Below are 23922 nucleotides of genomic sequence, written 5' to 3' on the forward strand. Positions count from 1 at the left end.
CGTGGTGGTCGGATAGAACGCATGGGATTATTTCTTTCTTTTTGTACCTGTTGAGGCCCGTTTTTTGACCAATTATGTGCTCAATTTTTTAGAAAGTACCATGAGGAGCTGAGAAGAAGGTATATCCTTCTGCTTTAGGGTAGAATGTTCTATAAATATCTGTTAAGTCCATTTGGCTCATGACTTCTCTTAGTCTGTCTATATCTCTGTTTAATTTCTGTTTCCATGATCTGTCCATTGATGAGAGTGAAGTGTTGAAGTCTCCTACTATTATTGTGTGAGGTGAAATGTGTGTTTTGAGCTTTAGTAAGGTTTCTTTTACGTATGTAGGTGCCCTTGTATTTGAGGCATAGATATGTAGGATTGAGAGTTCATCTTGGTGGATTTTTCCTTTGATGAATATGAAGTGTCCTTCCTTATATTTTTGATGAATTTTAGTTGAAAATTGATTTTATTTGATATTAGAATGGCTGCTCCTGCTTGCTACTTCTGAATATTTGCTTGGAAATTTGTTTTGCAGCTTTTCACTCTGAGGTAGTGTCTGTCTTTGTCTCTGAGGTGTGTTTCCTGTAGGCAGCAGAATGCAGGGTCCTCGTTGCGTATCCAGTTTGTTAATCAATGTCTTTTTATTGGGGAGTTGAGGCCATTGATGTTGAGAAATATTAAGGAATAGTGATTATTGTTTCCCTTTATATTCATATTTGGATGTGAGGTTATGTTTGTGTGCTTTTCTTCTCTTTGTTTTGTTGCCAAGACGATTAGTTTCTTGTTGCTTCTCGGTTATAGCTTGCCTCCTTATTTTCAGCTTTACCATTTATGACCTTTGTAGTGCTGGATTTGTTGAAGATATTGTGTAAATTTGGTTTTGTCATGAATTATCTTGGTTTCTCCATCTATGTTAATTGAGAGATTTGCAGGAAACAGTAACCTGCGGTGGCATTTGTGTTTTCTTAGGGTCTGTATGACATCAGTCCAGGATCTTCTGGCCTTCATAGTTTCTGGCGAAAGTCTGGTGTAATTCTGATAGGTCTGCCTTTATACGTTACTTGACCTTTATCCCTTACTGCTTTTAGTATTCTTTCTTTATTTTGTGCGTTTGGTGTTTTGACTATTATGTGACGGGAGGTGTTTCTTTTCTGGTCCAATCTATTTGGAGTTCTGTAGGCTTCTTGTATGCCTATGGGTATCTCTTTTTTTAGATTAGGGAAGTTTTCTTCTATGATTTTGTTGAAGATATTTACTGGTCTTTGAGCTGGGAGTCTTCACTCTCTTCTATACCTATTATCCTTAAGTTTGATCATCTCATTGAGTCCTGGATTTCCTGTATGTTTTGGACCAGTAGCTTTTTCTATTTTACATTATCATTGACAGTTGAGTCAATGATTTCTATGGAAACTTCTGCTCCTGAGATTCTCTCTTCCATTTCTTGTTTACTGTTGGTGAAGCTCGTATCTATAGCTCCTTGTCTCTTCTTTTGGTTTTCTATATCCAGGGTTGTTTCCATGTGTTCTTTCTTGATTGCTTCTATTTCCATTTTTAATTCCTTCAACTGTTTGATTGTGTTTTCCTGGAATTCTTTTAGGGATTTTTGTGACTCCTCTCTATGGGCTTCTATTTACTTATTTATGATGACCTGTAATTCTTTCAGGGATTTTTGTGACTCCTCTCTATGGGCTTCTACTTGTTTATTTATGATTTCCTGTAATTCTTTCAGGGATTTTTGTGACTCCTCTCTATGGGCTTCTACTTGTTTATTTATGATTTCCTGTAATTCTTTCAGGGATTTTTGTGACTCCTCTCTATGGGCTTCTACTTGTTTATTTATGATTTCCTGTAATTCTTTCAGGGATTTTTGTGACTCCTCTCTATGGGCTTCTACTTGTTTATTTATGATTTCCTGTAATTCTTTCAGGGATTTTTGTGACTCCTCTCTATGGGCTTCTACTTGTTTATTTATGATTTCCTGGAATTCTTTCAGAGATTTTTGTGATTCCTCTCTGTAGGCTTCTACTTGTTCTCTAAGGAATTTCTTCACGTCTTTCTTGAAGTCCTCTAGCATCCTGATCAAATATGAATTTGAAACTAGATCTTGCTTTTCTGGTGTGTTTGGATATACCGTGTTTGCTTTGGTGGGAGAATTGGGCTCCGATGATGCCATGTAGTCTTGGTTTCTGTTGCTTGGGTTCCTGCGCTTGCCTCTCGCCGTCAGATTATCTCTAGTGTTACTTTGTTATGCTATTCCTGACAGTGGCTAGACTGTCCTATAAGCCTGTGTGTCAGGAGTGCTGTAGACCTGTTTTCCTGTTTTCTTTCAGCCAGTTATGGGGACAGAGTGGTCTGCTTTCGGGCGTTTAGTTTTTTCTATCTACAGGCCTTCAGCTGTTCCTGTGGACTGTGTCTGGTGTTCACCAGGCAGGTCACTTGCAGCAGAAAATTTGGTCTTACCTGTGGTCCCGAGGCTCAAGTTTCCTCCTGGGGTGCTGCCTACGAGCTCTCAGCGGTGGCAGCAACCAGGAAGATCTGCGCTGCCATTTCCAGGAGCCTCCATTCACCAGGGTTCCAGATGGCATTTGGTGCTTTCCTCTGGCGTCAGAGATGTGTGCAAAGTGCAGTTTCTTTTTGTTTCCCAGGCGTGTCTGACTCTCTGTAGGTTTAGCTCTCCCTCCCACGGGATTTGGGTGCAGAAAACTGTTTATCTGGTCTGTGCCTTCAGGTTCCGGTCATGTCTCAGGCGCAGGGGTCCTGTTGCTCCTGGGCCCTTCCCCACGGGAACCCAGAGGACGTATACAGTTTCCTCTTTGGCCAGGGATGTGGGAAATGGTGGGCAGTGTTGGTGGTCTCTTCTGCTCTGCAGCCACAGGAGTGCCCACTTTACCAGGTAGTGAGGTCTCTCTCCCAAGGGGTTTGGGAGCAGAGAACTGTTGCGGGCCAGGATCCGCGGGTTTGGGATTCCCGGTAAACACTGTAAGTGCCTGGTCATAGAGGAACTTGGCCTCTGTGTGTCCTGAGTTCCCCAGGCAGGTGTATTGCAGCAGAAAAGTTGGTTTGACCTGTGGTCCCGAGGCTCAAGTTTGCTGGTGGGGTGCTGCCTATGAGCTCTCAGCAGTGGGAGCAACCAGGAAAATCTGCGCTGCTTTTTCCGGGAGCCTCTGTGCACCAGGGTTCCAGATGGCGTTTCTGTAATTACATTTCTAACAACAAGTATAACAGGAATCAACAGTCCATTTCATTTAATATCTCTTATCATCAATGGACACAATTCCCCAAATAAAAAGACATAAATTAAGAGACTGAAAACATAAAGAGGATCCAAGATTTTGCTGCATACTGTAAATACACCTTAGAGACAAACACAGAGTATCTCAGGGTAAAAGGATGGAGAAAAATTCTAAACAAATGTTCCCAAGAAACAAGGAGTAGCCCCTTTCTATTATTGAACAACATTGACTTCAACAAACAGTTATCAAAAATGATAAGGAAGGGAACCATACTTGTCAAAGAAAAATAATACTAAGATGAAAGTTCAATTCTGAACAACTATGTTTAAATGCAAGGACACCTAAATTCACAAAAGAAACATAACTATAGCTCAAAGAAAGTATTGCACCACACACAATAAATTGTTGGAGACTTCAATTCTGCACTCTCATCAACGGACAATTTATGGAAACTGAAACTAAACAGATATGGTTAAAATAACAGAAGTTGGGGCTGGGGATTTAGCTCAGCGGTAGAGTGCTTACCTAGGAAGCGCAAGGCCCTGGGTTCGGTCCCCAGCTCCGAAAAAAAGAACCAAAAAAAATAACAGAAATTATCTTAATAACTTAAAAAATCCAAATGGATTTAACAGATATTTAGGTAACATTTCATCCTAAATCAGAAGAATATACCTTTTCCTATGCACCTCATTGTATCTTCTCCCGATTTGACCATATACTCATTCACATAACATGCCTCAATTGCTACCAGAATATTGAAATAATCCTATGCATCCTATCAGATCACCATAGTCTAGGGCTGCTCTTCTATATTTTATTATTTTTTGGATTTGTTTAAATTATCAATGATTTATTTATGTGGTATTTTTAAAACATCATCTTTCTTGATATTTTGTCACTATTCAGTAAAGACTGTGTTAACCCTACTGGTAGTTCGTCCATTTTTGCCTCTATAGTAGAGAGAGTGATTTCTCCATTCCAATCGTGGTTTATATACTACATTTTGAGTTAACTCTTTGTGCATACACTGCATTTAATATTTTACTCTTTGTTTGAATATATATTTGTATTATCTAACCTTAAAATTTTGTAATTTTATAATGAAATTTTTAATTTCATAATTTCTGACTATAACTTTTGATCTCATTTTGCTTATATTTTTTCTCCATTTTAAATGCTTTTTTTCTTTGTGAATACTTATCCCCTTTTATGTATGTTTGTGCCTTTATGGGTATTTGGTATTGTTTACCAATGGAAAATGCAATTTATTCACAGCAGCACCCATATAGGAAGGAGAATAGAGTTATTTAGCTATTCCAATAGGATGGATTACTTATTAAAAATAAGAATCTCTGAAACAAATACAGTAATGAATTTCACACGAGCCTTCCCCAATGACTCAGCATGCAATAATTCCAGGTAGTGTGCTGTGAGGAGCTGTCCGAGGAGCTGTCCTCACAGAGATGTGAGGAGCTGTCCGAGGAGCTGTCCTCACATATGTGAGGAGCTGTCCTCACAAACTCCATTACAAGATGGCACCGGCATCCGGCAGAACGCACCTAGTAAAAAGGGCAATACGCAGGCGCCTGGTAACGTCCCTACTCAAAGGGACACATACGTTTTGGTACGTCATCTGGCATAATTGGCAGCGACCAGTCAGAGAGTGACACGTCCTAGGCGAGGATAGTTTCCTATATAAGGGACGGTTATTCCTCACTCTCCGTCTCCACATTGTAAGCTTATGCTCTCCCTCTCAAGACGCATTAAAGCTTTTCTGCAGTAGGATCCTGTGTGTGCCGCGTCGTTCCTGCTGGCGAGACGAAGCGCGGGACATCTGGTGCCGAAAACCCGGGAAAGACCTCGCCATCATCAGCACCTTCGGAGATCCCTTGGCGACAAGGAGGATTCAGAACTGCAGGTAGATACGTTCGGAGAGGCAGCCCTCTTTTGGACTTTGGTCTGGGGTTGTCACCACCTTGGGAAGGATTTGTTGAGGCTATAGTATTTGTCCTGGGAGCCACCCTACTCTTATATTCTGTTCTCACAGTTTTCCTTGTTAAAAGGACGATCACAGCAGCTGAAGGCGCATCTCAGTTTCTCGTATATAAGTGAGCTTCGCGCAGCTCCCTTTTACCTTTGATTTTGACTGTTGAGGAACAAGGACGCGATAAGGCCGACGTAGATATGCGGCACCGTCCGGGGAGGCGCGTGTAAGACTCCCGTACATAAGAGAGCAGCGTGTCCGTCTCTACCCTTTCACCTCACGCCTTGTCAGATGGACGTAGATAAGCCGCCGGCGTTCCTGGCCCATCATGGGATTCTCACAGTCTGTGGTCACGGCCTTGGAAACAGTGTTAAAGCAGAGGAACATCAAAATTGGAGGAGGAACACTTAAAAACTTTGTGAAGGAGGTGGAGAGGGTGGCGCCTTGGTTTGCCTGTTCAGGCTCGTTTACGATTGCCTCATGGAACAAACTTGGAAAAGACATTGACAGAAAATTGGCGGAAGAGGATCTGCTCCTAGGGACCAAAGCTATATGGAAGCTGGTTAAGAATTGTTTAAAGAATGAAACGTGTAAGGCAGCAGTAGTAGAAGGACAGGCCACTCTCGAGGTAGTCCGGGAAAGTCTGTCAGAAACCGAACGTAGTGAGAGGTTGGGCGCGCGCAAGAAAAAAGACGTCCTAAGAAAGAAAAAGTGCCCTCCCGGTAAGTCCAAAGACAAGGGAGCGTTGAAATTTTCAGATTCCAGTACTTCCTCCTCTACACATAAACCAGGAGGGGGAGCCAGCCTATACCCTGTGAAAGAGCTAGAAGCACTGAACCTCGACAGTTCTGAAAGCTCTGAAAATAAAATCTTAGACTCAGAGGAGGAGGCCGAGCTAGTGCTGTTAGTATTCTTGAAACCGCCAGTATAATTAAAACCACTAGTAATGTGGCAGATATTTTCTGAAAAATCCAAAATATCCTATTAAATAGAAGATTCTCTGTATACATTACTCATATATGGGCCCATTCTGGACTCCCTGGCCCAATGAGTTCAGAGAATGATTTGGCTGACAAAGCCACAAAAATGATAGCTGTGGCCCTGGCCTCTCCTTTAGAGGCCGCTAAAGCCTTTCATGGCAATTTCCATGTCACCTCAGAAACTTTATGCCGCCTCTTCTCTATAACTAGAAAAGAGGCACGTGATATAGTCACCCAATGCCAACAGTGCTTCCAGTTCCTCCCAGTTCCTCACATCGGGGTCAACCCGAGAGGAATACAGCCATTGCAAATCTGGCAAATGGACGTTACTCATAATTCTACTTTTGGAAAATTACAGTATGTGCATGTATCTATAGACACATGTTCTGGCATTCTACATGCCACCCCACTTACAGGAGAAAAAACAACACATGTCATTCAGCACTGCCTTGAAGCATGGAGTGCTTGGGGAAAGCCAAAATGTGTAAAAACTGACAATGGCCCCGCCTACACATCTCAAAAATTCCATCAGTTTTGTGCTCAGATGCAGGTTACCCACCTGACGGGCCTGCCCTACAACCCTCAAGGACAGGGAATCATAGAGCGTGCTCATCGGACGCTCAAATCATATTTAATAAAACAAAGAAGGGGAATTATGATAGAACTCCCCCAACACCCCCAGTGGCCACTGCTCTGGCCCTTTTTACCTTAAATTTTTTAAATCTTGATGAAGCTGGACAAACAGCGGCTGAGCGACATTGCTCAGAGCCCAAGAGGACAAAAGAATTAGTCAAATGGAAGGATGTATTAACAAATGAATGGAAAGGCCCTGATCCTGTTTTAATAAGATCCAGGGGAGCTGTCTGTGTTTTTCCACAGGACAATGAAGATCCCATATGGATCCCAGTACGACTTACTCGGAGCATCACAGCAAGTGATCAAGAAGGGACTGGGACTCCTGCACCTCCTCACTCTTCTTCCATGGATGCCAGCAACGCTGCAGGGCGAGCTACGATGGGGAATAATGTCAACCTTTCCACTCCCGATGCAGGTGATGTACCACTAACAGGGATTTAGGGTTGGCCTATTTACCTAAGGATCCACAGGTTGAACGACTAAAAGAAAATAGGACTATTCCCCTTAAGGGCAGCCTTTGTTTTGGCATATTCAACAAAACATCTTTTGATCTCCCTTGCATTATGTTATATAATCAATCTTCTGCTTGGTCAAGAGAGGCCACATGGGGAACTGGTGAGGAGGACATTGTGGCTAACGCCACAGTTCTCTATGGTGGTGGCCTTACATTGGGTTAATGGTAGCTGCACTGATCTTACGCCCATGGCGATGCTACTTGGAGGAAAGGGCGAAAAGGGACGGTTGTCATTTTCCTGGACGGGGAACATCAAACCTGCTGCCTCTGTCTGGACAGCTACTCATATAAAATATCGCAGTAGTTACCCGCATGCCTCGCTTTATCCCGATCCCTGTTGATGCCCCGGGGACCATGACCTTATTTAGAGGAAAAAGAGATTTTGGTACTTCTGCAATTATTGCTGGCATTATTGCTACGACAGCAGTCGCTGCCTCGGTTACTGCCTCGGCATTGGCCTTGTCAAATTCAGTACAGACAACCCAAACTATCAACGATTTATCAGCCACCATCTCTGTGGCTCGGGACAGACAGGCCTCAGCCAATACTCAGATATAGGGAGGCCTTATGCTTGTCAACCAACGTATAGATCTGGTCCGAGAGCAATTAGACATTCTATGGCAACTGGCCCAGCTTGGCTGTGAGCAAAAACTCCGAGGCCTTTGTGTCACCTCCATATAATATGACAAATTTACCCGAGCTGCTAATCTGTCTAAGAGTCTTTCACAGCATCTGTTAGAGAATTGGATCTCGGAGTTTGAACAGACACTTCGGGAGCTGAGAGCGACCATCATTCAAGTAAATTCTACCTGACTGGACCTGTCTTTGACGGAGGGATTGTCGTCCTGGATCACCTCAGCAGTCTCTTATTTCAAGGAATGGGTGGGAGTGGGACCTTTTGGAGTGATCCTCTGCTGTGGATTAGTGTTACTCCTCTGGTTTCTTTGCAAATTGAGATCTCAAACAAGAAAGGACAAAGTAGTGATCGCCCAGGCGCTTGTAGCCCTTGAACAAGGAGCGTCAGCCGATATCTGGTTGACCATGCTCAAGCAACAGGTCGCCGGCTGGACAGCTCTTGCACTCCTAGAACCTCGGTTCATTGCACAGGATTAGAGTGTCCGGCTTGAGCAGCCCATGAGGGGTGACGAGCTTAGCATGGCACAGGGAAGTTCTACCAAATATGCTCCCTGGAAGGCATGTCATATTACATGAGGGTTTCTGCCCCAGTTTTCCCTCCCTCGAAAAATGGCAGTGCGACGGGTCGGGAGTGCCCTGGGTCCCAACAACAGCCTAAGGGTATCTCTCTTGTACATGTTCACCAACTTTGTACGAGGATATGACCTCTGTCTTCACCCTCCTATATCTGGGTGTCCTGTTTGCTTAAAAAAAACAGAAAAGGGGGAGATGTGAGGAGCTGTCCGAGGAGCTGTCCTCACAGAGATGTGAGGAGCTGTCCGAGGAGCTGTCCTCACATATGTGAGGAGTTTTCCTCACAAACTCAATTACAAGATGGCACCGGCATCCGGCAGAACGCACCTAGTAAAAAGAGCAATACGCTGGCGCCTGGTAACGTCCCTACTCAAAGGGACACATACGTTTTGGTACGTCATCTGGCATAATTGGCAGCGACCAGTCAGAGAGTGACACGTCCTAGGCGAGGATAATTTCCTATATAAGGGACGGTTATTCCTCACTCAGCATCTCCGCATTGTAAGCTTATGCTCTCCCTCTCAAGACGCATTAAAGCTTTTCTGTAGTAGGATCCTGTGTGTGCCGCGTCGTTCCTGCTGGCGAGACGAAGCGCGGGACAGTGTGCTGTGCTCGTGTGGTGGTGTGAAATAATTTATGGAAGAATAAAACCACATACCACAGAAAATTTAAAGAATCCCTTTCCCCCTACACACAGATGCATAATGGGATTATAGGGTGGTCAGTACAATTAATTGAAGGGGTAGTAAACAATTATGTTTCTACAAGGAAGTGATGGCAAGGAAGAATTTCAAACCGTGGTCAAATATATAATTCTGAACATTTGTTGCCAAAATTGTGGGTTTTCCCCCAGGACAATAATAGCTGGACTGAATCCACATTTTATCTATAAAAAGTGGGGAACCATGGCACTAATGGGAATGATGAAGACAAAAAACAAAAACAATAACAAAAGTGTATATTAATAGAACAAACCATTAACACAAACTACCACAAATATCTTTACATTATAACCAGAAAAGGCACCAAAACTAAAGTCACATTTCAGCACTCTATGTGAAGACAAAAGTGAGTGGGACATGGTCTTTCTTCCTTTCATGTTTTTCAAGTACTTTACAGAAAAAGGAATCTCCGACTGCTTTTCCATGATTTATTAAAGGTTTTTATAGCCCTCATGTATTAAAATACCATTTGAAAGTATTGATAGCTGCTTTCTAGGTTTTTTCCAATTTCACAAACATCTTGGACTAAAGTTCCAAAATGTAACTAGGTCCAACCCTGAGCTGTAAAACTATGACAAGGCAATAATAACAGATATTTTCAAGGCCCAAGCACTATAGTACTATACTATTGAGTTCAGTGATCGAAATTAATTCAAATAGCTCAAGAGAGTAGGAAGATACATCTAAAAAAGGGTTAGAAGAGTGTAGAAGAATCAAGTCCTTCCTCGTATATGCCAGCATTTACAGTTCTGCAGTAAGTCCTAAGAGGCAGTATTCAAGTAGCAATGGGAAGAAAGAACTCAGGGCAAGACAGGGAGATATACTAGCATGGTGGGTTTATGTAAGAGAAATACTTAGAAATAAAAATGTCTTGTAAAATTAAAAAGAGTTTTTTTTTTCATTATTTTCTCGTTCAATCAAAACAGACATCCATGAATAATTCTCCTCTAAGGCTTTCATAAAACAGGTTAAACAAAAATTAATATAATCATTTAATTGTTTGAAAATGAAACAAAAGGAAAATAACTTTCATATGTTTCAGAGCAGGATCACAGGGAAATGAGATGAATCTTGTCAAGATGAAACCTAGAGTGACAAGCAGGATCCAGAATTAAGAACTGCATGAGAAAGGCAGTGGAGTAGTGACAGGAACATGTTCAGTCCTGACAGATTAGGCTGGGCCCTTTACATGGGAACAGAATGAGGTAAGAACGTATTTCAAATAAAGCAGCACCTTTCCTTTCTTTCACCTCAAGTATCCCTTCCCCAAAAAAAACCCATTTTGATAATAATACAGAAGAGTTATGGTATGTCACTCACTTCCCATTTGCTTTTAACCCTCTCTCCCAATTCACCAAATATGAACATTTCGAATTTCCAAGAAGAAAAAATCATCTCCAGGTATATGGATGTCCTGAGGACCAAGTGACAAATTGAATTATGTGAGGGCTGAGAAGGTGGAGACTGTCTCATTCCACAGAGCAGAAATGTGACTGCCCAAGTTAAGAAGTGATAAGGAAACCATAACAGGTGAACTAGTTCTCATAACATTAAACTTATTTACATTATTCTTAACTATACTTAGTTCAAATCACTTTCCAGCTCAATCTTCATTTTGAAAGATGCTGATCTTTCCTGCAGTGTGTCTGTACTATCTTCTCTTCCTAGTATTGACTTTCATTATGGGGATAATAGATGATTGTGGCTGCATAGGTGATGTTTTTATTTCTATATATCACTCTCTTTACATACTATATGTGTAGTAACATTTAAGGAGTTTCATTTGGAGAAGGTATGAATGATTGATCTAATATATATGGTTTAAAACTCTATTGAGATTATTTAGAAAATATCAGGTATCCATTCTCTGTAAATAATTGCTTTTCTCATATAATAAAGAAACAATAAAATTTTATTCCAGTCAAAATAATTCTCTATAATTTTTATAACCATAGATGCAGAAGAACATTAAGATAATGTGGAATATTAAATAAGCTGGACTGCATGTTCATTAATTTAAGAATAACCAGAATCATTGAAATGTTTCTGGAACGTATATAGGAACAAAAAGCAAAGCATTGAATAAATAGTGGCAGAAGAACAGCGTCATTTTGTTAAATGTTGCTTACCTTCAGATCCACTGTTTTCTTTTATTTAGTAAAAATTTAATTTAAATACTCTTCGTCAGTGTTTTTCATCCTGTCATTGGCTCTATTTTCAAAGCTCCATCCCATAACTAGCATGATTATTAAATTTAAAACCAAGAATTTTGTGTGAGTCAATCACTTTCTCCATTTCCTTGTTTGTGGTTTATTCTGTTCCCAAAGGCCATGTTGTGTTGAAGTCATGAAGAATTTCTGGCTCATTTGATGAAAATTTTCTGAAAGCAAATATCATTCATAGTTGTAAAATGCTGTGCATATGTTTAATAGTACTGGATATTACAGTTAAAATCATCTGGGTAAGGAATTTTTGCATGAATATCATAACACGATAAAATACTAAAGAGAAAACGTAGAAGAGCTAGATATGTATTATATATTTTTACACTTCTAGAGTTTGTAACTTTACAAAATATGAGCAAATCACTTCTTTCTGTGAAATTTAAATTCATGAACTATTATATTCTAATCAAACAGCTGTGTCAGCTCCCATAAAGTTGGATTAAATGCTAATTGCAATCCAAATGTTTGGAATAAGTAAATCGGCAAATTATTTGTCCGCATGTACTAAACAAACATGTAATGTAACCATAGGTTTGCTCTTAATGAAATAAGAACTACCAGATATAGTGTGAAAAAATACATCTATTAAAGAAATTTTTTGGTTATATAACAGCTATTTATTCATGGTCTGAGTAATGGCTTGTATCACCAAACCTGGAACAGTAAATAGGAATTTCTAGTGAGTTAGAGGTTCTCTCAAGCATCTTCAAATAAATCGATCTAAAATATATTCCTTTAAAATTCTCCTAAATACACTTATCATGAAATATTCCACATCACAGTAAAACTCCAACATATTTTCATTTTCTCAAAACAAGACAATGTCTTTCTTTCTTCCGGCCCTCCCATAATCAGTATACTACCAAACACATTATTTCCAACATAGCTGTCTGATATGAATCTTTTTCTTTAAAACTGACACTACTTCCAGATTGATTTCAAAATCATCCTGCAAATCATTCTGTGTATCATTTCATAATACATAAGTAACCAGAGTCCCTTAGTATGTACATAGAGAGTTAAACAAACATATTTAAAACTATTCAATGATTTCTCAGACATTATCCATAAATAAAAATTTACATCTCTCATATTGTTTCTGTAAGCCCATATGTGATATGTAAGCTTCAGCTTTATTTGTTCCTCTCTTCTATCACTTAATCTATACAAACTACTTTCACATTTACTTTTACATTAGGTCAAGCTCTTTTCCTTTTATTGACCTTATATTTATAGTAATATTGCACGAAATATAGTTCAATTATTTTTCATCTAATTTAACTTAGCTGTCACTTCCTTAGGATAATCTCCATGACCTTATTGGTACGATAGATTCTTCAATTATTTGCATACAATCAATTCCAACACAATGATTTATGCATACATTTTTCTTTTTTCTTATATTGTAATGCAATTTTTATAAGTGATAGCTCATAATACTTTTTATTCATTCCTAATCTATACCACTATTATGGAGCCTGATACATTAATGGAGACATATTATTTATTACATGATTCAGTAAGTTGTAAAAATAAACTTTATACTCTTTGTCGTTTTAATGAATATGCATTCCATGCATTGGTTAAACCGTCATGAAGTATTTTTGTGAGTTCTTCAATATATTACAATTTAATGACCTAGATGACATTGCCTAATATTTTCATTTGTCAACGGTAGTCTATTTCATATTCAACAGCAATGCTTTGTTGACTGAGCAATTATCTCAGCTAGGAATACATTTGACATGAAAGAAAAAGATACCTAATTTTAACTGATAGCACCCATGTAAAAATGCCAGGTGCCAATCATTTGTGGTCCCATCTCTGAAAATAGAAAGAGATGATATTTCCTAGGGGCTTACTGGCCACAGAGTCAAATTTCATTTGTGAGCTCTTTCAGTGAAAGATTAAAAACCAAGAGGACCCAAAGCTGTGTTTACAAAGCTGAACCTGTACCTCATCTCTCTCTCCCCATATCCCATCAGGAAATGGCTGGACTTCCAGGAGTGCTGACACACTCAAAATCACAGGAGAGACTACCACTTTTCAGGGGGAACTGCCTAGAGCCCTCAGAAACCAGGAAAGGAAGGGCAGTCTGTTACAGGATACTTCTGGTTTCTATCTATAATTTGTCACTGAAACTGACCCACAGCTCTTGGTACACAGGATCCTTCAGGAGAGAGCTAGTGTCCCACGAGTCCAGACACATAGGCTTACAGGAGGATCAATCCATTATCAGAGACAGGAAAAACACCCTAGAGATAACTAGATAGTGAGAGGGAAGTATTATATCTGAAGCAATAGAAACCAAAGTTACATGACATCATCAGAACCCAGTTCTCAAACCAACACAAGGCTAGGATACTCTCAACACAACAGAAAAGAAAAAGAAATGTTTGTACTTCAAATCACTTAACATGATGATGTTAAAGGATTTTTAAAAGGACATAAATAATTCCATCGAAGAAATACAGGACAACAGATGTAAAGAGATAGAAGCCCTTATACAGAAAACAAAAAAAAAACACTTAAAGAATTACAGAGGACCATAAGGACACCATAGGCAAATGGATGAAACTAGAAAATATCATCCTGAGTGAAGTAACACAAACACAAATAAACGCACACAGAGTGCTCTCATTGGTAAGTGGAAATTAGCCCAAGAGCTCAGAATATCCACAATAAACTCATATACACTCTGAAGCTTAACAAGAAAGGACAAAGAGGGACGGCTTCAATCCCAATTAGGAGGGGGAAGAAAATTATCATGGGAGGCAGAGGGAGGAAGGACGCTGTGTGGGAGAGGGGAGAGAAATGGAAAAACAGGAGAGCAGGATCAGATGTGGGAAGAGACAGGAGAGGAGCACAGAGGACCAGGAGAATGAGTATAGAAAGAAGGAACAGTGGAGGACGTGTAACCTCTAGAATGTCCCAGATACTAGGAATGCGACAGTTTCCCTGGACCCAACACTGATGACATTGGCCAACACACACAACAACAGTGAGATTGAACCTGCAGACTCCACCTGCAGTAGATAGACATGACCACAGTGTAAGGATGGGACACTCACCCATCTCTTATTAAATCAGAGTTATCCGTGTCTATTGAAATGCAGGGTAAATATGGAGCAGAGGCTGAAGGAAAGGCCATCAGGAGATCTGCAGACACCAAACCGCACACTGTTGCTGATGCTGAGATGTGCTTGCAAACAGGAGTCTGGTGTGGCTGTCCTCTGAGAGGCTCTGCCAGCACCTGACTGACACAGATGCAGATATTCACAGCCAACCATTGAACTGAGCCTAGAGATCCCAATGGACGATGTAGGGGAAGGGCTGAGGGAGCTGAAGGAGACTGTAATTAACAACAATATCCATTAACCATACCCCTCAGGGCTCCCATGGACCTAACCACCAACCATAGATTATACATGGTCTGGGACCCTGCGTATGTAGCAGAGGACGGCATCTTCTCACATCATTGGAAGGGGAAGTACTTGGTCCTTTGGATGCTTGATGTCCCAGAGAAGAGTGATTCAGAGAAGAGTGATTCTAGAGGGTGAGGAAAGAATGAGTGGGAGAGTTGGGGAGTCACCCTCTTAGAGACAAAGAGGAGGAGTATGTGGTCGTGGGGTTTATTAACGGGGACTGGAAAAAGGTTAATATTTCCAATGAAAACAAATAGAATGGTTAGTGATACTAATAATAAAGGAGTGATATTTTCCATACATTATTTTACAGCACAGGTTAGGTTGGAACATTTATTGTTGCCTAGATGCATATTTCTTCCTACAGTACCTGATATCTTGTTTCTCTGAGGAGTGTAGCCTTAGATCTTCCTCTTCATTCTCAGAAGGCATAACACTTAACTCCTTTCTCCAAGCAAGAGTGATTGTAGATAAGTCTGTAAACGGCAGGAGGCATTTCTACAATCTAATTGGGGGTTAAAAAAGAAATTTTACAAGCAAAGCTTGTAATGCAAACATTTTGTGTTCAATCAACTTACCAGTATTGAAAGCATCCCATGACTTCTGTCCAGGCAACTGCATTCAATGTCAAGAGACATTTAGAATTTCAATATATGTGACTAGAGAAAATACTTTCCATTGTTTATCATACTCAATATTTCATAAATATCGTCAATGAATGAATATTAAAAAAATCAGGATTAAAAAAAAAGAGTGAGTGAGACATCAAGGCAGAAGCGTCACAGTGACACCTGGAAATGACATGGAATTCTAATATCAATGCCATGCATTCTATGCTCTATTCACATCCTATCACATGCTCATTCCCTAACACAGTCCACCAGTGATTTTCTAGTCCCTGCAGTCTCTGAGGAGCAAGGGTCTGGATCAGCCTTTCCCACTCGGTTATGAGGTTCCAAGACACATCCCTGCACCAAAGCTGGTGTAAGAGGCACTTGACAGCACAGTCTCCGAAGCGCCCATTGCCCTTTCCATTCATGTTGCTCCTTCAGGAGTCACTTGTCACGACCCCTGACAGTGTGCACAAAACAGGTAGCACTCCGGACTCAAAGGAAGAGAGTCGACATGGTTCCTCCTCATTCACAAAGCTTGGATGATCGCCTGATACTACAAGCAGAACTGACAAGTGAGGCTGCTCCTGGCTGGGCCGTGCTGACCTCGAGACTGCCCCGTGCAGACCTGGCGACTACGACGTGCAGACCTGGCGACTGTCCCATTCAGACCTCGCAACTGCCCAATGCAGACCTCGCAACTGCCCCGTGCAGTCCTGGCGACTGCTCCGTGGAGACCTGGAGACTGCCCCGTGCAGACCTCGCTACTGCCCCATGCAGACCTGGCGACTGCCCCGTGCAGACCTGGCGACTGCCCCATTCAGACCTCGCGACTACCTGTGCAGACCTCGCAATTGCCCCGTGCAGACCTCGCGACTGCCCCATTCAGACCTGGCGACTGCCCCATGCAGACCTCGAAACTGCCCAGTGCAGACCTCGAGACTGCCCCATTCAGACCTTTCTACTTCCTCGTGCAAACTCAAGGACAGCCCCTCTCAAGCTTTGGTTGTTTCCTGAGATCAATGGTCACTCGAGATTTCCCTGCTTTGCCTTCCTGACTTGTCCACAGTTCTCGGGAGAGAGAGAAATACTCAAAGGATACAGCTTGACTGATGCTCACCAGGACTCACCACTGCCGAGTACTTTCACTGCCCATTCACGGGGTAGTGTTTAGAGAGGACAGAAAGCCTCATCCCGGACTTTACCCTCTGACAATGCACCAGCGATTTCCCAGCCTCCATGGCCTGGGAACCCCTTCAGAGTCCCCGAGATGATTATAACCCCGGAGTGCAGCAGGGGAATCAGTGGAAGGATTCCCAGTCCCCAAAGCCTGTAAGCCCATTCAGTGTCCCCCAAGCGGAATATAACACCCGACTCCAATGGGGGAAGCACTTGAAGGATTCCCAGCCTCTGCCCCCTGAGACCGCCATCAATGTCCCCCAACCGGATTATAACATCCTACCCCAACGCGGGAAGCACTTGAACAGCAGAGACCCGAGCGACTTTCCACCTCCGGGACTACTTAGATGAACTCGGCACAAGTTCAGATGCTCAAAACCCTATGAAGACCAGAGATTCAAAAAACCTGATGCTCGTGTTACAGAAATGCTTCAGAAACTCAAAGATCATACAAAGGCTTCAGTCAATAAGAGGGTACTAGACCCCAGAAGGGAACTGACAGAGAGGAAGAAATGGACAGTTCCACTTCCTCTGAGGGTTCCTGAGGGCATGAGTAATCCACTGACCAAGGATAGCAGATCACTGAGCAACCCACTTGCATAACATATATGTCGAATGTATGTAGTATGTGTATAGTATGTATGTGTGTAATATATGTGTATATATGTAGTACGTATGCATGTATGAATGTATGTATGTATGTATGTATGTATGTATGTATGTATGTATGTACACCCATGTGCAGTGACCCACGGAGGTCAGAAGTGGGCATCAGACTCCCTAGAGTTGGGCACCATCTGATATAGTTGCTGGGAACTGAACCCGGGTCCTCTGAGAGGAATGCAAACCATCTTAACTGAGATTATTTCAGTTTCCCACCATTTGTGAAACATCTTACCATCCATTGTGTTTTGTACTATGCAGTGTTCGTTCCTTAGTGCAATGGTGTCCCTTCAGTCAGACTGGGTTTTGACGGTCTGTTGAACATGTAAGAGCAGCATGGCAGAATGATAGCGTGGAGGGGTGAGCTCTGATGCAAAGAGGGACATTGCACTAACTGCTCAGTCACTGTCTCTGCTGGCCTGCACTCTGCGGCATGTGCCTCCTGTGAAGCCAACAGCTTTCCGTGTTGCCTGAGCTGACAGCCCGTGGAGCCTCCTATAGGTCCTCCTGTGTACATCCCCTGGGGATCATCCTGAGTGATCCCTGAAGGGAAATCCCGGATAAAAATTCCCCAGTGCTTACTAGAAACACAGGCTAAAGCCCAAATTCCTGGTTGGGAAATAAAACCAGCTCCCAGTCCACCACAGTCTGACATCGGGTCACATCCATCCTGCCTGCCATTCAGCCCACTAACGCTTCTATTCTGATAGGGTCGATGATCATGTTGGATTAGGGGCCCAGCACACTCCAGGGTGGCCTTCATTATAACCACTTACATCTGCAATGACTATACTTCCAATGGATATCACAGCCTGAGCAGCCAGGAGTTAGGATGAAAAGAGAGGCTGGTGCATAAGCCAGACACTCACCCTATCAGGGATACTGACTTACTTTATTAAATGATTAAAAATCTATAAAAAATTAGAGAAGTTCTCACCTGAAGAATGGATTAGCACTTTCATGTCTATAATTCCTTCACATGCTCTCTGTAAACACCTACTATCTCCAGGGACTCAGATAAGCCAGAATTCATTCCCTGTTTCCACTCTAGATAAGGCACAGGTAATCTGTCGAAAACTACTAAGCTGAGACTTTAGGAAACCTGTTGGAGACATCAGTTCAGGAAGCCAGATGCCCTGGCCAAGGCCTTCGAGATGGGGCTTCACAGAGATGGCAGATTTGGAAAGATGACAAGGTTGAAGACGTGATGCCTTTCTTGCTAAGGAATTGGAGACCTTCCCTTCAGAGAAGATGGCTTCAAAGAATGAAGTCTGCAAGCACCTCTCCTTGGAACAAGTGCTTGTTTCTATGGGGGCTGGGGGGGGTGGCTGCATTTCAACCTAAGGCACTGGAGAGCGACGGGTCCAGAACTTCACGAGTCGGCTCAGTGTGCGATGACTTAGGTGGAGAACCACTAGCTTCCTCACTTCAACTAGACCAAGGAAGGATGCTCTGCTCTGTCTCGATGCCTTGGAAAGACACCTTCATCCCTGTTGTTCATGCCCAAGGCTTCCTATGGTCCTCACCTGTTTGCTTCTGAGTCAGCTGAGGTATGTTGACATACCTCACTTTGTTCGAGCTTTCCTTAAGAGCTCTAAACCCCCAACCTGTCCTATACACTCCATGTCTATTGTTCTATTTAGCTTGATTTTTTTTCTTCAACAAAACATGAGCAGGAAGTGGATGTCTCAAATGTCTAATGCTTGCCGTCTTCTAAAGTTGAGGCCCAGGTGAAGGAAATGAATTGTGGGCAGTGCCTCATACAGACAGATCTTTATGCCTAAATTCTTAGCTTTCGATGACGTTTAAAATATGGATTTTCTGGGAAGGAAATTACAAAATGGTAGCAACAATGATCCATCGTGTGTCTCGGTTATGGTTTGTTTTATTCAAAATGACAAACGCTCCACCCATGACTCAATATTTAAGGAGGTGAAGAGGTGAGCTAGGTCCATAAAACGATGGCCTCAGGACCCAGGGCTGGTGGTTGTCTTCCCCAGTTTGTCCTTCAAATATATCTTGCCACCAACCGGTTATAGCTGCGGTTCACAACTTCTGTGTGGGTCACGATCCCTTTGACAAAATTCAGTCTCCAAAATGATTACCTACTAAGATTCATAATTGTAGCAAAATTACATCTATGAAGTAGCAACAACAATAATTTTGTCATCAAGGGTCGTAACAATATAGGAACAGTCTTAAAGGGTGGCAGCATTAGGAAGGTAGATTACTGACTTAACTAAAAGAAAGAGCGCCTAACTATGGGCCAAATAAACAAAATACAGGATCTCCAGCAAGCCAGTAACATGGAATATAATGCAACCTGGGGAGATAATGTTGTGGGAAGAAGTGAATGCTGTGAAATTACCAGCTCCTGCATGGCAGTCAGTAACCCATGATTAGAGGAATAATGACAGGACACATGGAGGGTCCCAGGGCTCCAGCCACATATTTACAATAGGAGAATACATTGGTCCCATGAAGGATCATTTCCCCAGTGTGGGGGAATGCCTCGGTGTTGAGGTGGGAGTGGGTGGGAGGAAGAGCATCCCATAGAAGCAGGGGGAGTGGGAAATGGGAAAGGGGAGAACCAGGAAAGGGGATAACATGTGTGGGATGCCTATGATAGCCAGGAACAGTGAGTTTTGGGTTCAGTAAGAGACTTTGTCTCAAAAACTAAGGAAGAGGAACATGAATGAAGAGATGTGCAGGGTCTCCCTCTGTTCTCCTCATGCACAAACACAGAAAGATGTGTAGACACACACACACACACACAGACACACACACAGAGCTGCATTAGGACAAATACTCAAAGAATTTGAATTTAGGATTTAGGTTGTCTTTTGGGTGTCTGATCACACCTTTCCTTCCATAAATTTCACTTGGAAAAGTATATCGAAGGCATGCATGTCAGATACATTTCCCATTAACTTGAGACCATTTTTCTCCCAAACCTATAGGTTTTGATTCATGTTAGAAGACACAGCTACACCTGAAAGGAAGATCTAGATATTTGAGCTAAGAATTTGCATTCCAGGGCCGAGGTCTATTATGTCACAGAATGCAGAAGGTGGTCTATAGAACTGAGATGTTCTTGGCGCCTCGCAGTTTCCCTGACACCCAACGAGGGCAGGTGAGAATAAGTATGCAAAAATAGACTCTAGGATAGCTACATGTGACACTCTCCTTGATTGTATGTATCAATGACATGAAGTTTTCTTTCTCACAAAGATAATAGATCATCAAGTGTCTATGCTGACCATGGCCACACCAGGTCCGTGTGAGGGTCCACGCCCTCTCCAGGCTCTGTGGATGGAGCCAAGAGAACCCTACAGGGCTCAGTGAAGCACTGACTCTAATTCACATGGCCCTGACATGAAGAGGGCACATATTAATTCTTCTTGTTGTTCTTATGACAAAATACAAAGCAGAAACTTAACGAAGACAGGAGTGCTTGTCGGCAGGAGTCTGATATGGATGTTTCCTGAGAGGCTCCGCCAGAGCCTGACGGATACAGATGAGGATGCTTACAGCTAATCATTAGACTGAGCACCTGGAACCCAATGGAGGAGGAGTTAGAGAATGGACTGGAGGATCTGAAGGGGGTTGCAACCCCATAGGAAGAGCAACAATATCAACCAACCAGACCCCCCCAGAGCTCCTAGAGAATAAACCACCAACCGAAGAGTATACATGGAGGGTCCCACGGCTCCAGCCACATATATAGTTCTTTCTTTTTTTTTTTTTTTTGGTTCTTTTTTTCGGAGCTGGGGACCGATCCCAGGGCCTTGGGCTTCCTAGGTAAGCGCTCTACCACTGAGCTAAATCTCAAGCCCCTCCAGCCACATATATAGCAGAGGATGGCCTTGTCTGTCATCAATAGGAGGAGAAGCCCTTGGTCCTCTGACGGCTCATTTCCCCAAAGTGGAGGAGTGCCAGGGTGTTGAGTTGGGAGTGGGTGGGAAGGAAAGCATCCTCACTGAAGCAGGAGGAGAGAGAATGGGAGAGAGGGGATCCAGGAAAGGGGATAACATTTGAAATTTAAATACATAAAATTCCAATAAAAAAGAGACAGGAAGTGTTTATTTTGACCCATTGTTTGAGCTGGTACCATCCATCATGATGGGGAAAGCATAACAACTGGAGTGTGATGGTCACATTGCAGACCTGGAGGGTGTTCAGCTTTCTTTCTTTCTTTCTTTCTTTCTTTCTTTCTTTCTTTCTTTCTTTCATTCTTTCTTTCTTTGCTTGTTTGTTTCTTTCTTTGTTTGTTTCTTTCTTTGTTTCCTTGTTTTAAATACCATATATGGTTGTTTTCCCTTCCTTTTGTGTATCTGTATAAAAGATACATATACAGAAGCAAAAAGAAACTTAGGGAAGAAAAGCAGGAATAGCTGTCAATAAGACATGGGAGGCCACAGGGCTCAAGTCGGTTTCCCTCACGACCACATGTGTATTCATCAAGACAGTGGACAGGAGCAGGGCACAGAACTGAACAAGAGTAATCAATGCTTGTGAGCCACCATGTTGGTGACAGGGTCTGAACTCAGGTCCTCTGCAAGAGCAGTAACGGTTCCCAACTACCAAGACACCTCTCCAGTCACACACAATCATTGTTTATACAGATCCCAAACACAGCACAACTTGATGTGTGTAAACACGCATACTAGACGTGCGGTGTGATTTATTTGTGTGAATGTTCAGTCAGTGTGATACAAACGCTCTTGTGTTCATAAATTTTGGCATCGCTGTTTTCACTTGGAGGTTCTCTTCATTCTCAGCTTTGGTGTTTACATACATCATCAAGAGAGGAACCGCCCTATCAGCCTACCCCCGCCTCCCCTCATTTGCAGCTATGCCTGCCTTTCTTAACTAAGTTAAACACCACCTCAGACTCTACTCTTGCATTTTGTTCAGTGTAGTAGACTCTCCAAAACCATAAAATGGAATCCCAGATGCAGAGGGAAGAAGTTTTGCTGTTTGTTACTTTGTTTGCTTTTAGTTGCTTTTTCCCACTTCCACTGGTTTGAACTTGTATCACATTCAGTGGCAGATACTTAACTCAGTCAGCAATTTTAGAAGGGCTTTGGGTGGAGTGTGATAAAAGGAAAATTACTGGAGAGAACTCACTGGGATTTTGACGATTAATACAAATTGTTTATTCACTTATTTTTTCAGTTACACAGAACCCTGGACAGCACTGACTCGAACTAAAACTTCACATCTGACAATTTGGTTGAAGGAAATAAAAAGCCTTAAAGACAAAATAGATCCACCAAAATGAGCCCTAAGTTGTTATGATTGACCCTCTATAAAGAGAAACATTAAACTTTTTTTTTAAAAAAAAAGACAAATTTGATGTTTTTGTTTAACAATTTCATATACATACATACTGAGTTTTAGTCATTTCCTTTCTGTATTTCCCTTCCCAATTCCCCTCCCTCATTCCCCTCCCTCATTCTCCCATCCCATCCTTCAGTTCTCCCTTCCTTCCTCCCTCATCCTCCTCCGTCATCCCCTCGGTCAACCCCTTCTCTCACGCCATTCCCTCTCCAATTGGCACCGATATTGTGAATAAGTCACCCCTCTTATATTATGTCTCCTTCCTGCGTGTAATCCCTAGGTTTAATAAATTACATGAGTACAGAGGAAGTCGACAGAACAGCTTATCTACGGGTACAGGAATGAAGAAGGGAGTGAAGCAGACATTTCTGTTTTCTTTGGATATTCAACTGTGTCATGGATGTTGTTCTGGAAACTGTCTTAGGAAAGGATGCTTTGCTGAGAACAAACACATCGTGTTTCTGGTACCTGCCTGGGAAAGGGGCATGTGATGTCTAGAAAGGGTACGAGTATAACCCTGGACAACAGTGGGCAACACCATGTCATTGGCTTGCCTTGCCACTCTTCGCTGATGCTCAATGGACTTTGATGACCCTGGTCTTCATTGACAATGCTGTGGCATTGGTTCACCTTTCCTTCCTCACTGACCATTGTTTGTCATGGCTTTGTAGAGAGAAAAGCACCAGAGAACTTCTTGAGGTGACATTGTGGTGGCTTCTTGCTGCTTCCTCAAAACCAGGCCAATTGGAAGAGCTCAGCAATTTCTTCTGGGTTGAACTGTCCTTGGTGATTCGTGAATGGTGTTAGCAGGTAGATTGACCTACCTCTGCTGATTCATGTCAACTGAACTGATATACTGATGATGAAGTTTTAAATTGTCCCAGAGAACTATTTCTAAGCAGGTCCACATCGTCCTTTGTTTGCCCTAATATCCTTTCCTTTCCACTACCTCTGGTGGGTGGTGGGCTAAAGCAAAGTTAAAGGGTTAAAGATCTCTTACTAAAGTAGGTCTGGAAAAATCTAAGCTTGCAGGATAGAACCCCTCCTCCAGTAAATGTTGATTGCCAAGAGAGGGGAGGGTCTTTATGGCCTCTCCCATCTGTAATGAAGTGTTGAGAGGCCCAGTCTTGGGCCCATGACCATAGCCACCATCAATTTAAGAATTCAATGACTAGATCCAATCTAAAACATATCCTTTTGCTGTCCACTTCCC

This window comes from Rattus norvegicus, chromosome 11 (assembly GCF_036323735.1).
Source record: "Rattus norvegicus strain BN/NHsdMcwi chromosome 11, GRCr8, whole genome shotgun sequence".
In the NCBI taxonomy this organism is placed as follows: Eukaryota; Metazoa; Chordata; class Mammalia; order Rodentia; family Muridae; genus Rattus; species Rattus norvegicus.